This window comes from Oenanthe melanoleuca, chromosome 11 (genome assembly GCF_029582105.1).
Source record: "Oenanthe melanoleuca isolate GR-GAL-2019-014 chromosome 11, OMel1.0, whole genome shotgun sequence".
Lineage (NCBI taxonomy): Eukaryota > Metazoa > Chordata > Aves > Passeriformes > Muscicapidae > Oenanthe > Oenanthe melanoleuca.
Genome location: NC_079345.1, coordinates 16,147,758 through 16,166,855, shown reverse-complemented (window position 1 = coordinate 16,166,855; position 19,098 = coordinate 16,147,758).

Here is a 19,098-nt window from a genome sequence, read left to right as displayed (position 1 = left end):
TGTCACTAGGGGTTTCTGGAAGGTTCTAGAGGCAGGATTGCAGCCACTCTGACAGGAGCTCTCTCACTTGTGTTCATTCTTTGTGTGTTAATTACTGGGCTGAGTTTGAACCACCTCTCCTTCAACTGTATTCGACAAATAAATTATTATTGCAAGTTAATTCTGTAGCATTCCATCCCCTGCTGGTTTATGGGCTGCATATTCTGAATCTGCCCCCAGGATCCAGTGCCTCAGGGGGTTTGGGGGGCCCTGCTGTGGGAAGGCAGCTGAGTGCAGAGGTGGGGCGCACACAAACACACACAAACACATAAACAAAAATACACACAAACACACACAAACACATAAACACACACACAAACACATACACAAACATGTAAACACACACAAACACAAACATGTAAACACACACAAACACACAAACACACACATAAACACATACACAAATATATAAACACATACAAACACACACACACAAACACATAAACACACACAAACACATACACAAACATGTAAACACACACAAACATAAAGACACACAAACACACAAACACATACACAAACATATAATCACACAAACACAAACACACACAAACAAACATGTAAACACACACAAACACAAATACATAAACACACACTCACACACACACAAACACATACACACACAAACACACACAAACACACAAACACACACACAAACACACACAAACACACAAACACACACACAAACACACACAAACACATAAACACACACACAAACACACACAAACACATACACAAACATATAAACATGCACAAACACACAAACACAAACAAAACATAAACACACAGACACAAACACACACACAAACACACAGACACACAAACACACAAACACACACAAACACACACAAACACATACACAAACATATAAACACACACAAACACACACACAAACACATAAATACATAAATACACCCAAACACACACACAAACACACACAAACAGACACACACACCAAGCACACAAACACACACAAACATATAAACACACAAACACATAAACACACACAAACACAAACACACACAAACACATTAACACACAGCACACAGACACAAACACCCAAACACACAAACACTGGGGTGACTGTCCTGTCCCTGAGAGGAACAGCCCCTGGTGGCTTCAGGTAATTACAGCAGCACTGCTTCTTGCTCCCATAGCTTGCTCTTAAAGCAAATAAAAAAACAGCCTTTAATTTCCCTTTTGGTCTTTAACCCCTTGCCTGTGCCTGGCCCTGGTGTGAGCCAGCTCATCCTCACATCCCAGCCCAGTGCTTTACTGGGAGGGTGCCAGGGGCCACTCAAGGCACAGGAAGCCTCCCCTTTGTGAACTTCAGTGCTCTTGAAATTTGGCCCTACAAGAAATCAGAGATAAAGGAAGATTTTTAGAAGCTAGTTCAAGCGTGCAAGAAAATCCCTGTAGAAGATAGGAATTGGCAGCACTACTTCAGAGGCTTTCATATTCCAAAATTTAATTAGATCTGCTCACCTAGAACTGTTGGAAATATGTTTACTGCTTTTAGATCTTTCTGTCTTATGAATTCCTATTATGAAGAAGCTATTAAATATCACACAGTGTCAGATTCAGAAGTCTATCCTACTAGAAGCAGCCAAATGTATTATTTACTGTTTGCCTCAAATTATACTTATTTTATTTATTGCACAAACAAATAGTGAGGTTTTATTTTTCCTTGAACTAAAAATGCATTTAGGATCTGTCTTTATTTTCAGTGTACTCATTTTCACTATATATATTCTCTAATTTTGTTATATTGAAAATTAACTGATGCAGAATTGTTTTGTATGCCTAAGCTAGAAACTAAACAACATCCTAATTACTATTTTTGGTCCCCAGAAATTATAAAAACTGAACACATTACTGCAACATTTGGAATCATAGAAGCATTGCTTTATTTTCTCAGACCTAAAAGCCAATACTTGCATAACTATTTGATGCTTTTTATCAGAAGCATTGATGCACATCAGTGAGAACTTTCTACCACCTTGAAAATGACTTTTAGAATATTTCATTAGCAGACTGTCTTTCAGAACTCAAGTTGACATTCATGTTTCTTCACACCAGTCTTTCATCCACAAAACTCTTTGTTCTGCTGAACAGTTTCGAGACAATATGGGCAATCAAAAAAGCAAAGGCTTATGACCTATCTGCATCTTCCATTCCAACATTTGATCAGTCTTATTCAAATCTCATCTTTTAATACTCCTTTGAGAACTTTCTGAGGATTTTATTTCCTTTCATTATGATTATATTATTTCAAAAACTTCAAACTTAATGAAATGGTAGCTCTCTATAAAGTGAGAGGCGGACGCCATTGGTGGCTACACATTTATCCATTTTCATCTCTTTCAATAGCCTACGTGGAAAGAATATGAAACCCAAAGTGGGGAATGTCTTTTATATGTACATTTTGCATTCTGGGGGATTCATGGTTATCTATCTTGCAGTTCTGCATTTTTCTGGAAAATAAAGCCTGGGAGCAAGTGGCTAAGGAATTGTAGGGAAGTAGAAAGCTGCCTGAGACCCATGAAATCAAATAATTTGTGTGTTTAGACAAAGTTCTTTAATACCAATCAATTCCTTTCCCTTAAATAATATGACCTTTATTAGACTTTACCACTTCTTGCTCTGCCAGCTGCCTGCACGACCCTGTGTGACCACAGGTACATTTGTGCCTTCCAAGAGGATTCCTGGATTCACAGAGACTTTGTTCCCAACAGAGGCTTCACTCACTCATTCACCTCACAAAAAAAAAAAAAAAGCTGGAGAAACAAAATATATGGCTGGTTTAGGAACCCAAATCTGAAAAACAGACAAGCACAGATACACCTGAGTTAAGGCTGCTTTGGGGCTCTTGGTTTCCCTCCTTCTGTGCAGGTCATTCTCTTGCTGCAGCAATAACAGCTGAGCATCCTTCTTTCCACCACTGCTCTGAAAAACGAAGTTATTATGGTGTTGCTATTAAATTTGGCATAAGGAAGTTACTTCTCTGGAGCTTAGGAGTGTTTTGGCTCCTGCTCCAAGAAGCAATGCTTTATTTGTGTCTGTCATGTATAACAGGGCCAGGTTCTCACCTGGTGAAAATTTATGCCACAGCCAGTGAATTCTTTCCCATCATATATTCACACAAGCTTTATCAGCAACTTCCTTTTTTTTTTTTTTTTCTTAGATTTTATCCTAAAATGGAGACAAAAAAAATTTATGTGCAGTGTCAGACAGAAAAAGTTTTATGTGCCACAGCAGTTCAGAAGTGGAATCTTCTTTGTCAATAGTTGCATTTCACTACTGGGTAAAATCTTTTCTGTTAGCAAGCAGATAAAATCTGTTTTGGCAGTATCTGTGCTCCTCTGCAGGTAAAATCCTCTCCATCAGCAACTTTACTTTCCACTCAGATTTAATTTTCTGTATCAGAAGTTGCCCCTATGGGGCAAAACTTCAGAAGCTATTTCACAAAGCTCTTGCTCCTATTGACACAAGCTATTGTAAACATTAACACATTTATTAAAAGCTATAAAACTAATTCTCCAAAATATTGTTAAATCAAACATTTAAGCTTCTGCATATATTTTTCTAGATGTCAAACTTCAAAAGCCAGGAAATAAAAACTTAAGGCAGATTTTATTCCTTGCCTGCCCTTTCCCCTTGCCCCAAACAGCCATTTTATTTTTGCTAGAACTGCATTTACCACAGATGCTACTGAATACACTTAATTTTTTCTTTATAAGCATTGCCTGAAGAAGATTTCTGTCCATAATGTTGGACTTCTGTCCAACATTTTAGGGTAGTAATAGGCTTAAATGTAGATGAAAGAGCCCCTAGAACTGTAGCAGCTAATGGACTGACAAGTACTTACACAGTGTCTGCAGTATATTAAACAGGTTAAACAAATTAAATGAATTGCCACATCACTGACTCCCATGCTACTTGTGAGATAATAAATGCCATTAAAGCAACGTGTACACATCAATATGCAATCTGAGCAGGCATTGTTCTCTGTGATGCTCTGTTGTGCTGGGTAGCAGCAGGAACACTTCTCCAGGTGCTCCAGAACTGGTGTGAGCAATGCCAGCCCCTGATCCTCCAGCCTCTCCCTAGTCCCTGTTTAACCTGCAAGGTGTCCAGCTGCTGCTGATGGAGCTGGTCAATTTGTTCATCCTGCCAGGTGTCATGAAGGCTCCTGGAAATCCAGTTCCCTCTGCAGAGGAGGAAATGGGTAAGGACCCTATGGGCAGCCATCAGCACGGATTAACAGCTGCAGCCTGAGCTCCTGAGAGCTGAACCTGCTGGGCAATGTATGGCCCACACTGTGCACTGTGTGATGCTCAGGGCTCTAACTCCTCTAATTAATTTAACCTCCCGTGGCCAGGGGCCATGGGGCACTGCCCGCCCTCCAGGCTGCCAGCTCTTTAGTAAACAAGCAAACAAAAAGAATCCACAAACCAAAAAGAAGCAGAAAATTACTTTTCCGCTGAGTTACTCGGGTTAAAGTAATTTTTCACTGCTTGGATCCTCAAGGACGTTCTGAAGAAAATATATTTGGAAGCCAGTCCTCACTGTAAAAGATTATATAGGTCAATTGTTTTCCTTCAAATCTCTTTTATATGGATATGATTCCTTTCATTTATGGCCTGAAGAGAAGCTGCAGAAATTCCTTCTTTTTTGAGTAAATGGAAAAACACCTATAAATACTCTCTTCTAAGTCCTTCTAAGAAACTTGTGGTGAAGTTGTTACTTTTACACTTTTGAACTCTAAAAAAATGGTGTTCTGTTATCTTTGCTTTAACTTCATAAAAATACTGCTACTATTTCTTGCATTAGCAAACCTTTTCCTATTTGTAAAGAGCATTTAGGGGTTCTTAGTGGACAGTTTAGCCTGGGAACTGTGGGATTTACAGTGGTCTGTTCTTCACTGGTTCAGAAATCTGGTCATGCAATCACACATCATCCATCATATCATGTCATATCATATCATATATCATCATCAGTGTATTTTTCTTTATTTGGTAATAAACCAGCCTTTATTACCTCATCTACAGTGCTAGAAAATTGTTAGACCTTGCTGTTATCCTACAGAAAATTCCAGCAGGAGGAAGTGTTCCAGGTAATGCTATCCCAGGAGCAGGAGTAAGCAGGCTTAGCCTGAGTAAAGCCTTCCTGAAGTACTCAGTCTCTCTGAACTACTTGGAGATTTACTCATGCTAAAAAACTGTTTCACCCAAAACCCCACTTTTATAGGAGCAAGGAGGAGGAAATGAAAGGCATGGGGAAGGGAAGGAAAGGAATGGATTTCCAACAGTTACCTCCTGTAACTTATGTGGAAGATGAACAGTCCAGGTTTATAAAAAAAAAAAAAAAAAAAAAAAAAGAAAACACAATCTGGAGAGGCTTTGCCCCCTGCCCAAAAGCTAAAACTGAACCTGTTGTGATCAGAACCAGCAAAAGTGAACAAGAAGTGGCAACACTGAAGAGAACTGAGCTGCTGCTGCTGAGGGTGGCACCTCCTTTCAAACTCCACAGTGGAAAATCACTGGTTACAGGGAACAAAAGAGCAACACGAAATATTGATAAAGACATTGGGAATAACAATGGAATACTCGAAAAATGAAATGAATCTGTTGTCCCAAGTGTATTATCATTTAACAAGCTTATTAAATATCACTATTTTCACAATTAATAGAAACCTGTCTTGCTGTAGGCCATTTTGATAACTGTTAATTAAGTATCTACAAACTCCTTACAAAGTCCATGGCTACTAAGAATGAGATTAGGCATTTCTTGCTTTCGTAATTTTGAGCTAATTATAAGACTATTAGATTTATCTTCTAAATACTCAGTAAGTTCTTTTTTAACAATCATCTTATATTTAATTAAAAAGCAATATCTGGCTTGCTAAATTTGAATTAAATGCTTGCTGGAGACACTAAATGAAAGTGTTAGTAACATTTTACCAGTGAATAAGGGACTATACAGATATTTTCACAATACAGAATTGTTATCCAGAAGGCAAATAAACAGACAGGGATTTTCAAAGGCATTGACTTCATGGGTTCTTTGGAACATTCTTGAAATAGAAAAGGATCCTGACTTCTGCTGTGATATTTCTTAAACAAACCTGAATTGTTAAAATCAGGCATGGAAGGCATGTGAAAAATTAATGGAAATTACTATTTCATTTTATAAAGGTGAGTAATAGAAGAGCTCCTACAACTGAAGTTAATAATTGCTTATGAACGGTCAGAAAATTTATATTCTTTGACCAATAAAAATATAAAAAAAAACCTTGTTAAATTTCATGCAGAGAATATTGACATTAGTATTAGTATTAGTATTATATAAGATCATATTTTAAAAAAAATATTTAGGGATCTAAAGGTGAGTAGTTCCAAAGTGTCATATTCTCAGTTAAATTATTTATTCTAAAGGCAGAAAAAATTATTTCCAAATAATTTAAATCTGGCATTTGCATGTGACTTTATTTCCTTCATGGCCCTATAGAGCATTGCCCATATTAAGACATTTCTCCTGCCTCTTTTTACCTTCACCAATCTGAATTTAAAAATCCATGTTGAGGGTTTGTTATTGTTTTTTTTTTTCCTAAAGAAAAATGATGGATTTTTACTCCCTGCTGTAAAAATGACACTTTAAAAGTACTGTGGAGAGAAATTACATTTTGCCCTTTGATTTCTCAAGAGCCAGTAGTGGTAGGGACACTTAGATTTCCTAAGAATGAGTTTTAATGTTTCAGTGCTACTCATAAGAAAATTCCCTGTCCATATATATTCATGACAAGCTCTTTGTGCACAGTCAGTCTCTTGGAAAGTCTCAGCATTTCTGAATATGAAGAGAAAGGCTTAAGTGAGAGAACAGAGCACTGGAGAACTATGATTTTTGTGTCAGGGAAACTTGGCTGCTGAGAGGTGCAAAGAAATGGGAACTGAGGGTTAAGAATAGGAGAAAAGAAAGAGAGAAAGAGAGAAAGAAGAGGAGAGGAGAGGAGAGGAGAGGAGAGGAGAGGAGAGGAGAGGAGAGGAGAGGAGAGGAGAGGAGAGGAGAGGAGAGGAGAGGAGAGGAGAGGAGAGGAGAGGAGAGGAGAGGAGAGGAGAGGAGAGGAGAGGAGAGGAGAGGAGAGGAGAGGAGAGGAGAGGAGAGGAGAGGAGAGGAGAGGAGAGGAGAGGAGAGGAGAGGAGAGGAGAGGAGAGGAGAGGAGAGGAGAGGAGAGAAGAGAAGAGAAGAGAAGAGAAGAGAAGAGAAGAGAAGAGAAGAGAAGAGAAGAGAGAAGAGAAGCTCTGGATTTCTAATCATTCCCCGTGCTGCCATCCAGTGCCAGAGCAGTGCTCCAGCTGCTCCAGCTGCTGAACAATCCAGCAGCATCCTTGGCACAGCAGCCAGCTCTCACTGACCCTGTGCAGGTTCTGAGCTGTTAACACATCTGGATTTTCACAGAGCTTTTTCTCCACTGGCAGGTTCCTGCCTCTCTCTTCCTCCTGCGTGTTCTGTGAGCAGAGCTTTGTTCTCACCCCAAAAAAATGCACTTTGTTTGAAGCATTTCTCCAGTTTGGTATTGCCATTTTTATTGCTCCTGCAAATTAGCAGTCCCTCCCACTGCAGTTTTCAGTGCAAATTTAATGTCTGCTCCATTAACCAAGCCATTAATTTGAAATTATTTCATGATACTGGATACAAAGCAGATTGCTATGGAGACTCACCTGAAATATCCTTTCAGTAAGGCCATGAAATATTCATAACTAATCTCAAGCTAAAGTTTTCATTCTGTTTTCCCTCCCCTTGTAATTCTTTCATCTGTAAGATGCTTCCACGGGTTTAAAAAATGTTGTGTGAAGCAATGTCAGCAGCTGCAAGGAAACCAGTATGAACATGTTGTGCTCTTTATAGCTCTGTATATTGGCTCTTTCAATTTCTTTTTTTCTTTTGAATATTATTCCTCTGAGGTGGAAGAGAAACTTGTACATTTTGCTTTCCAAGAGCTCCTGCAGAACCTCCTGTCACAGGATCCTGGCCCTTGGTCACAGGGCACCCCTGCCTCAGCCCCACCTGCTTTCCTTTCACCTGCAGCTGCACATGTGAATTCCTTTACACATCAGGCTCTGGCAATGCCAAGGAATACAGCATTAGGCTGATAAATGTGGAACCCCTGGCTGATGATCAGGTTCACAGCTGAGTGTTCCAAAGTGCAGGCACACAGGGAGGAGCTCAGTGTGGCTCAGCAGTGCCCAGCACAGACCTGTGCCCACCAGGAATATCCATAAAGCTCCCTCTTATTCTGCCTTTGTTCCAGCCTTGCAGCTGAGAGCAGGAGCTGCTCTAAGGGTGCATCATTAAAGACAAGCATTATCTCAATTACAAGGTGAAGATAACAAAAGGCTCTTTATATTTTCTTTATTTCTGCCTAGCTCTGCATGTGTTTTCCATCTTTCAACTGTGCTCTTTTCATCTGATTTATATCCTCACATTAAATGTTATCGCAAATCATGAATTGTTCTCACTTAATGTTTATTACTGCAGATAACTATTATCTCTCACAGTCCTGTTGGCTTTATCTCTGTGCATTTCAGTGCCTCCTTTAATTATTTCATTTTAAGGTGCTTTACTCCTACCTCTCCAAATTAAAAATGTATGCAGACTGCAAAAACCCCTAGCAAATCTAGTGGAGAGCTCAGTGTGAAACTTCTAGCTTTGAAGCATTTGACTCCCAGTGGGAAATCCTGAATTCCTGAGTGCCTGGCTGCAATCTCAGTGAGAGCAGGTACTTCTCAGTGGAGTGGGATCTATCTGACCAAGGCAGGGCCAGCTTCCCAAGGCAGTGTGCAGGTGCTGAAAGTCACACCAAAGACAAGATCTGAGGGTGAGCAAAGGACTCACCAGTCCTGCCTTGGGATGGAAGTGTTCCACTAGCAGAAAACAGCTTTGAGCTCAAGTGTTTCTCTCTTTTCCCTGGGAGGACCAGCCCCTGTCTGTGTCACTGCTGAGCCAATCTGTCTGGTTTGGGGGAAGCTGCTGTTCACCTTCCACAGCACTGAGTAAATAAGGAGCAGTTTGATCCAAAGTTGATACCAAGTCAGTGTTTTTAGCTGTCTTCAGTTTCTCGTGTAGAATCTGCTGTCAGTGTGTTTCTTCCTCCTTTTGGTTGCAACCCTCTAGGGGCACCATGGGTGTTGTCATGCATGAGCATCTCAGATGAGAATATTCACAGGCCCTTCTGTGGGACTGTCCTGCCACTTCAGAATGATTTGTTCTGGCCTGCGGTAAGGTTTCAGCACACCTCCTTATCAGGAGATCTGATATTGTAATACTGGTCTGGCTTTGCTTCTCATGGGGTGATTATGGAAGTGGTGATAATATGATGAATCCAAATTTCATTTTGCAAGAGGTCACTGCAAGGAAGCCCAGTTCTTCCATCAAACTACATGCTGCATTGCTTTGCCAGTGACTATCATTACAATAGTGTCTGCCACTTTGTCCTCTTTTAAAAAATTCTGACTTGTCTATAATAATGAGACATTTTGCATGGGGTTAGTTCTGAGGGTAAAAAAAATGTTCTTGTTAAAGTCTGGGTGCTTGTGCTACAAAAGTATTTTGTTTCTCTCAGTCACTTGGCTTGCATTTTTTTGTAAGAACCACATCCATTGACCAGACCTCACACACTGTTATTTATTGTCACTGTGCAAGCTAGTCTGAATCTGCCCCCAAAACTCAACCAGCCCAGAAGTGAACAAGTCCTTGGGTAGAGAAGGATTGGTTGGATTCAATCCTGTACAGGGGACTCCTCAGCCACCCCTGTCCAAGCTTAGATGCAGGCATACCAGGGGTCTGGGCAGAGAGAGATCCCCAGTCAGCCATCTGAGCCCTGGGGATTCAAGTGCCCTGTAAAAAGTAGTTCTGAACAATAAAACACGCTGTTTGTTGAGGATGATGGTGAGTTTGTGTCATCTCTGTCTCCACTAACAACCACTAACATAACAATTTATCTTAGTCCAACATGTCTGGCCTTCTGGACACAACATTTTGTTCTAGATCCCTGTGTTCCTGAGAGCAGCCATGTACTTGGCTAATGAAACAGGACTGAGATTTTTCCTGCCTGTTTATTTGAAGCAATTTCTATGTCCAGATAATGCCACTGATTCTGATGCTGTCTGGTGGCAGTGGAGCTGCTCTCACAGTGCTTGGCAGTTTGAGCAGGATGATGGATCTCAGCACTTGTAAATCTTTGTCTGTAGTGGATTCCTGGATTCTTTCCAAGCCCTGTCTTGAGCTTGGTGTGCAATTGGCTTGGACAGTGCTTCCAGAGATCCATCTGTTTGTTGATCTCACAGTGCCATTCTGCTCAGGATAAGCAGGCAGCCAAATAGAATTGAATGCATATTTCTAAACCATGAGATTTCAATAGATTAAACTGGAGATTTTGGGAATCTTTATGTCTGGTCAGTCAAGAGTCCAGACCATCACACAAGCCTCCAGAGGTCATGGTAAGTAATGCTGGGTCAGGCTCAGTGAGGGATGGACTGCAGGGCAGCCCATGCAGTGACCAAGGAGGAGAGACTGAGTTTCCAAGCAGATCCTGCATGAGCTGAGATTCCTGGTTGGCTTTTCCAGGCCACACTGCATTATTTCAGCTGGCCTTGAGCCCAGCCAGCCAAGCCCCCAGGGAGGCAAACTGGAAGAATGTGCTCAAGGCATTGAAAATTACATCATCTTCTGCCCCAAAGATTCTCTCTTTTCAGCATGCAGACTGAAGTTTTCTCGTGGAAATCTGTGGGAAATACTGATCTTAATTACAAACAACTGCTGCAGCCCTTCTTTTTCAGGTATTCCATATATTCTGTATATATTCCGTATATTCCATACTGTTTCAGTTTGTATCTCAGTAAGTTGTTACTGTGCAAAGTGAACACTAATATTACTTGAATTTTTGACCAGAAAATGCTCCAAACACAGACAGGTGAGACAGTGGAAATTGTGTTTTGCATGTGTTTGATGAACCTCTTTAATCCTCAAACTGACCTGAATTCTTGAGTATGGTCCCTCAATTCATGGGTTTTTTTTTTTTGTTTGTTTGTTTGTTTAGGGATGGATTAACACCCCTTGCAAAGTTACAAATTATATTATGTTTTCTGCCAATTTTAACCTTATTTAGGTCATTATTCTTGACTCATTCTTACAAAGATACAAGGAGGTTACATTGAGGACCTGTTGTCTGTGCAGGGTTCTCTGCTCCATCCTCAAATCTTTCTTCCATAATTTGGAGATCTGAGAGTTTTGTTTCCCAGGACAGGACAACTGTCTTTGGTGGTGTGTGGAGAAGTCACTGTGCTCCTAATTCAGATAGCACCCACCTTCAATGCATCATGGGCTTGCTTAAACCAAGCAGGGTTTTGCAGCTGTATTTGGTAATTATCTCCTCTTAGCAATTTGTTTAAGTTCCTTGGACCTTTGTGAATTCCCAGCTTGCCCAGAGTCCTGTGGCTGCCTGGTTATTTGTTTAGCAATGATAGATGGGGTGGTTAGGGTTTTTTTCCCCCTCATTTTCTTTATTGCTCCCACTACTTTGTTTGTTTGTTTGTTTTAATGCAATGGGTGTTCTGCAAGACAGATGTTGTACAGACTGAATTGGTTTATTTATTTCCAGGTGTAACATCCTTGGAAAGTGTCCCAGTCTTTCAAACACAGCTTGGTAATTTTTAGCAGCTTTGTGGTTTAGGAATGCCACAGGGATTTGCCTGCTCTGAGATATTTGTGTTTTGGGATTTCTTGTACTTTATTAATAATTTCTTTAGGTTCCTAAGTTCACTTCTTTCAGCACGTAGCTGTATCTCATTTTTACAGTCCACACCTTGGTCTATGTACTATACTTTTGTATTCTGATTACAATTTACATTATCCTGTGCATTATGTCTGTGCATCAGTCAAATTTTAATTTGGTTCAGGTCAGTGCAGTTTTGCCTTGGTTATTTGTTTGGGTTTTTTTCCTTTGTTTAAGGGTAAGTGAGACTTTACAGGCCAGCAGAGTCTTTGATGCTCTCCTTCCTCATTGGCATTCAGTTTTCTGGCTGTTTCTGTGCCTGCCCTTGAATCTTATGCCAGCCTGAGCTTTATAAACCATTTATTTATTTTTGTGCTTCCTTTATGTTGGACATGCAAAATCTCACCCCCTGAGTCACTGCCTGCTTCCTTGATATGATGCCTTTGTACTTTGTTTTTTTCATCTACAACCTTTGACATGATGTTTTCTCTTGCTACAATTATTGCTTATGACCTCTTAGGCAGGGCACTTTCCATTATCATATTTTCCCTCTACAATATCAATAGGTCTTCTTTTGCATTCTGTTGGTGAATTTGCTTTTCCACTGAGAGTTTTGGCATATTTTCTCTTGTAGTTCTGTGTTTTCCCCGTGCCCTGTTGGTGAACTTTCTCTGTGCTGCTTCAGCTCAGTGTTTGGGATGGGATGCTGGATCTGTTTAAATCTATAAAGACAGCTACCACAGGTTCTACAGCTATTCTCATGTGAACTTTTCTTCCCTGATAATGATGAACCACAGTGCATGGATGTTTTCTGTCTGCTGTGAGGGTGACCCAGCCCTGCTCTGCAGCCAGGCACAGCTGATGCTGGTTGAGAACCTCCCTGAGCAGCCAACACCCCAACATCACCTTTGAGACTGGACACAGCCCCCTCAGCCTGCTGCTGCCGTGGCTTGGCTGAGAGGTATTGTTAAAAAATGTGATCATATTTGTCTGTGGCTGCTCAGAGGTACACAAGGTCTTAGTTAGCCTCCTTTTTTTTTTGTCCAGATCCACTCCAATTTGGTAATTTTATCTGGAATATCACAAAGAGTGTGCAACATCACCACATCCATTCCCTTGCCTGCCCTTGCACCTCAGTTGGTGATAGTTGCTTTTTTTCTGTTGTCCTCTCTTTTAGGGTTTTTATTTGTTTCTTTCTTTCTTTTTTTTTTGAAAGGTTTTTCAAATATTCATGATTTCATATTTCACAGGTCTGCAGGAAATAAGTCATTCTTAATACCACATTCTGAGCTTTTGTAAAGGAGGAAAGAAAGCCAAGACAATGCAACATTTGGTCTTTATTCTCTCTTTCAGATATCCCATGGAGTTCTTAAGTTTTCCAGGTATAATCTTATGCATAAAACATGTACCAGCCTGTTCACCTCTGGATGCTCAATTGGGAAACTGTCTATCTATAACAGTGAAGAAATATCACAGTATTTATGTGTAGCAGATAGTATTTAGACTTTATCAAGAATACTAATGTCAGTAGGGAAAGGTCACAGAGATTATGAAACAAGTTTGTTTTTTTTCTCAAGTAGTAACATTGCAAGTTAATATGAATGGCTGTCACATTCAGAGAGAGTAGGGTTTATTTTCCCTTTAAAACAGTGGGTGTTTCAGTAGATCTATCTGAGAGCATCCTGGATTGAGATCACTGGAAAATAACAACTCCAATTTGTAGTGTATTTATTTTGGGTTCTCTTCATATAGTTTGCATTAAATATCTTGGTAACATCCATCTTTTACTCAGCTGTACTGTTTATGATACACTTCACAAACAATTAGCATCACAACATTTTATTCCTTTGCTTGTATTTATTAATAATCTGCAATCTAGAAAGAGGAAATCTGTGCCATGCTGGACAAATACAGAAACCTTTTCAATCCTCTTCATCTCCTTCTTTTATACAACATAAGCAGATGAAAAACCTTTTCAGTGAGAGTCTGACAAGAAGGAAAGAAATGAATCACTGTGACAGGTCAGAGTGAAGCACCTCAGCCCCAGAAAGGAAGATATTTGTGTTTTGTCCTTTGGGATACTCAGAAGCTCTCTAAATAATCTAAAATAAATTGCATGGGATACCCTTGACAGAAATGTTGCTAGAAAAGGGATTTTACTTCACCCAGGCAAACACTGCAATACATTTAGATCAATGCATGGTCAAAAAGGCAAATTTTAGCCTGACCCCACAGATGTAGAAGATTATCAGAGAAGCTTTCTGAAGTCATTGGAAATATTGTCATCAGCTACAATGGAGATGGAAATGTGGTTTGTGTCTTTGTCACACAGAGATATTGACCTTATGGACCTTATTGACTGAATCCATCACTGAGAACAACAGAACCAGTGGAATTAATGAGGCAGCAGATACAGCTGCAAGGAGGTCAAGAAGAGGGAAGACAGACATGTGCCAACCTTTTCTAAGATTTTATCACAAGTTGCAGCCTTTTCAATTGTCTTGACTAAGAAGTGCCTTCTGTTCTGCTGGGAGAGAACTGGGTGATGCATTTGTGATCAGCAGCACTATTTCTGAGCTGTTCATGTGTTTATCTTTTATCAGTGGGATTGCTTCTAGTCTCTAAATATGACAGAATTCTCACCTGTGAAAGAGCTGTAGGAGTTCAGAAGTAAAAGTCATTTAATTTGTCTCATTCTCTCTCCAGTCTAATGAAAATCTTGTAAATCTAGATCTTTGATAAAGAATACTCCTTAGGTTTTTTAAAAAATATTTCCATGGAGAGGATTTTTCTGGACTCTCAGGTAATGCTTACCTGCTCTTAACAGTTACCACAGTTCTCTCAATGTCTAACTTGGATTTGCTGTGATGAAAATTAAACCTATATCTTCTCATTTAAAGTTCAGTTTAGCTAGAGAGCAACTGATCAGCACCTCCTTCATAATAACCTGACTTTTGAAGACATTTATCATGCCCCACTCCATCTTTTCTGGTTCAGAAAAATCCAATTATTTTAACCTTTTAACATAAGCAATATTTTCTAAGTTCCTAGTAATTTTTGTTATTATCCTCAGGAGTCTCTTTAATTTGGCTCCATGTCTCCTGGTGTGAAGACCAGCTCTTCTAGACAAGGATTCCTCCAGCCTACAAAGTGCAATAATTATCTCACTGGTGTTCTTGAAGGAGTGTCTCTTAATTACATCTCTCATTTAGATTTTCCTTCCTTTTTTAACCCAAAATGTTACTTTGGTCATCCAGAAGCAGTTTTTGGCATGTTCCAGCCTTAGCCACTTAATCCCCAGTTTTGTAATTACAAGTTTATTTTGCCTTCCTCAGTAGAACACTTTGTACTTGTCTTTACTGAATTTCATCTTACTGACTTCAGGCTGTCTCTCCAAATTAGTAATGTCAAAGTCCTCATGAATTCTGAGCCTGTTGTCCAAAGTACTTCCCAGCACTCACAACATGAAGTATTCTTTTATTTTGCACTAATGGGTCAATAAATGCACTGAGTTGTGTTAGACCTGGAGCAAATCCCTGTGGGATCACTGGTGGTGTGTCCTCAGAGCAAGACATTTCCTTACTGATTCCTACTCACTGAGTGTGGGTTTTCCAGCATTTGTGCACTCATTTTTAAGTTTCCTAATGCAGTATCTTGTTTTTGTTTTTTTTTTTTTTTTTTTTTTAAGAAAGGGGCATAGGAACAGCCTGATTAAAACCCAGCCACGCCTTGCTTCCCAAAAATATCCATTTCTTAGTCACAAGCAATGTTTTCTCTGTCCTGGCTCAAATTACCATCATAATTCCTATTTTGGAACTGGAATCCCCAAATATGAACATTGGTGATAAAAGTAATGATTCCTAAAATGTATTGCAGTCCATTGTCCATCTGTGGTCTAATATTGTTTCTGCATCAGTGGATTATTGCTAATATTGCACTAATAATGCACTGCTCACAGAGCCCAGCTGGAATCTGAGATGGGAACTTCACTGAGGGATCTATCTGTGTCTCCAGTAAATTCTCTATAAGTCAGGAAAGATGAAAAGTTCCAGCATTAATTTCAGGGGAAAAACGCAATTTTCAGTCCTTTTAAGCTGCTACCAGCCTCTGATGGTGGGTGCTGCTGAAAAAGCTTTTTAAAACACAGACCCTAATAAGGTTTGGAACTGTTCTGTTTTCTGAAATCCAACTTGATTGGAATTTTTTTTCACTTCACAACACTGAGTGTAAATCTGTGCTCTGGACTGTTAAAGTGAGCTCTGTTTCATTTGTGGCCTATTTAATACCACTGCAGCTGAGGCTTTTATTATTTTTTTTCCCTTCCTCAGGCTACATATATTTCCAGACAGTCTGAAAAATAATCGTCAATTAGTAAAGAATGAAGGGGTTTGAGTACATTCATCAAAATAAATTTAATCCATTTCATCTCTTAGTGTGCCAAATCCATTCTTTCTAAAGTTTTCTGAGAAAGTCTATTAACTACTTTAAGTAGTTTGCATGACATGCTTTGAGTGACACCTCTTCATTTAATACATCACTCTTCATTTGGCTTCTGTCCTGCAGAGTTCTGCCTTGTTTGCTGTTTGATTGTGGCCAACTCTGCTCTTTCTGAATTAATCAAGATAACCAACCAGCTACAGTTATTATTTTAGTTCCACAAACATCCATTTATTTTTTTTATCTGCAAAAAAAAATATGATGCTTTTGTTTGTTTCTTTGTTTTCAAGTAGGATGACAAGAGACATGACTGGGGCAGTGGAATTTAATGCAGAGATCCAGGCAGCTGAAACTCTGTGAAATGATGGCACAATTTTCTCATTAATTGTAACTTGCAGTCGTATATCAGAAAGAATTGAGGAGTAAGGAAGAAAATGCAAAATGTCTGCATGAGATGAAAATATCTGTTTGTATTTTTACAGCTCCCTGAGGGGGAAACAAAAAGCTTGATTTCTGGGAGGAATTCCTGCCAAGGTTCTCGCTGACCTTGAGAAGGATGATTAAGATCTGTCAGTGCAGTCAGGAAAAGACAGTTCAGAGCCTCAGGTCTCCTGATGCCATGCACTGGGAGCCTGGCTTGATTTGGAAGTCCCAGAATAACACAACTTCATGGCTTTGAGACCAGAACTGTCTCTCCTTATACCAGTTCAGGGCTCAGGAATACTCACCCTTATCATGCAGACAAATTCCCTGAGTCTGTCTGTGCTGTGGCCCTCAGTCTGTCAATTCTGAATGAATATTAGTGTGCCTTAGCCTCACCTTGCTGCTATGAGAATAGAAGCACTGGCTTGTTGGAAAATTCATCAAACCCATGAGGGTACCATAAAAAAGGCTTTTTCAACCCATGTCTGGGGGGGTTTAAGGAAGTAGACAGATCCCTGTATTGAAAAGTAAAGGAATTTGCTGTTGGGAAGATGGCAGTCCCAGCATGTGGGAGGGACACCCAGCTGGGAGATTGGATTCTTATCACTAAGACTAGAAAGGGTTGAGATCAGCTGCAGCAACTGAGCACAAAAATATTACAGAAAACAATATCAGTGTGGCGCTTTGTGTCTTGGGCAAAGGAAAATCTCGCTTTGCTGATATCTAGAACTGAGCAGAGTATTGATGAGTGCAGCTGTTCAACATTCCCAACTGCTGATGCTTTTAAGTTTAGAGCCTTCTCTCTATTTCCTGAGTTTTTGTTCATCTTTTTAGTTTGTTTACCGTAGCATCTTGTTGTCTATAACCTTTCCTATGCATTGCAGGGCTATTATTTTCTGACTTCTCTGAGTTTGCTTTCTTCTGGGCTCAGGTTTGCTCACAGCTCAGGATTTATGGGTCCCCAGGTGTGAATTCCTGCGCTGGGCTGTGTGTGGGAGGGGAGTCCTGGTGCCAAGGGCACTTTTCCTGCCCTGCCTTCACTGCATCAGCCATCTCATCCCTGTGCCCAGGGTCACATCCTGCAGCTCTGCCAACCCAACCCCAGCAATGCTCAGGTACAAAAACAGTCATGTCACAGGGACAGTTATTGCCTGCTTGCATTTTTGCCTGGATTTTCTGCAAGGTTTTCCACAGTAAATTTTGATTCACTGCAAAACTTGTTAGCATAGAAACCCATAATCACAGGATGATTATCTGCAGGTGCTTTTATTGAAGAGCTCTGGGAATCAGGGCTGCAAACCCCAATCTGACTCTGACATGGATTTGAGATGGACATGTTTTTATAACCTTTTTGTTACATTACTATATATTAGTTATTAAACCCATATTGTTCTATTTATACATTGATCTTATCCAAGCATGTATTCATGTCATTTCCCCCAAATTTCCCCTAAACATCCTTTCTCATGATTCTTGTTACGATTACATCGATTCTCATTATTCTTATTACGATTAAACAATAATTCTATTCAATTGCCAAACAATCATTATAGTTAATAATCATATTATTATAATATATATAATATATTATTATAATATATAATAATCTTTATCATATGATGATTATGCAGGTGATATTTATCATATGATGTCTGCAGGTGCAGACAAAGCTGAACATTTGTTCTCAGGGTCCAGTTCCCTTTCCCAGGCCTACCAGACCCAACCTTTCCTTCCACCCCCTGAATCTATTGTATACAATTCCCATGTCTTAGAAACACTTTAACCCCACGCTGTCAAACTGAAATTATTTTCTTCTGAAGTTTTAAAAAAGACGTGATTTTTCTGCCCTCCCACCACTCCACCTTTACACAGTCTCATCCCTCTCTACCCTTCAACTTTCTGGTGGCATCAGGAACCAAAACCCTTTCTCTGCATGAGGACACAGCTGGAGCTGCTTCTCCTTCCACATCACTCACTGTCTGCTCACCATTCCCCAGTCTGTGTTGCAGCCCTGAGATGTTGGAATATTGTGACTGAGGATGCAGGAGGAAATCTGGGCTGCAGTTCCTGAGAGAACCCCTGCTTTAAGCAGATTTGAGGTGATTTAAGCTGCAAACTAAATAGACTGGACAGGAAAGAAAAGGCTGCTGCTCCTGTTTTACTGGTGAGGTGAAGAGGGATTAAGACCTGAATTTTCTACAGATCATTGGAGACTTCTAGAGTCAAATGGCTGCTGTGGTGCCAAGTGGGATTTTTCAAATGCATGAAAATGTCCATCTCCTACCTGAAGGACTCACACCTCGATTATTTCTTTAGGTGTGTAAGCAGCTTTGAAATCTGCTTCAAAGGGACTTGCTTGAAGCCACACAGACATTCTGGGACAGAGCACAAACCTGATTTCAGGTCTCATACATTCCTGTCTTGAA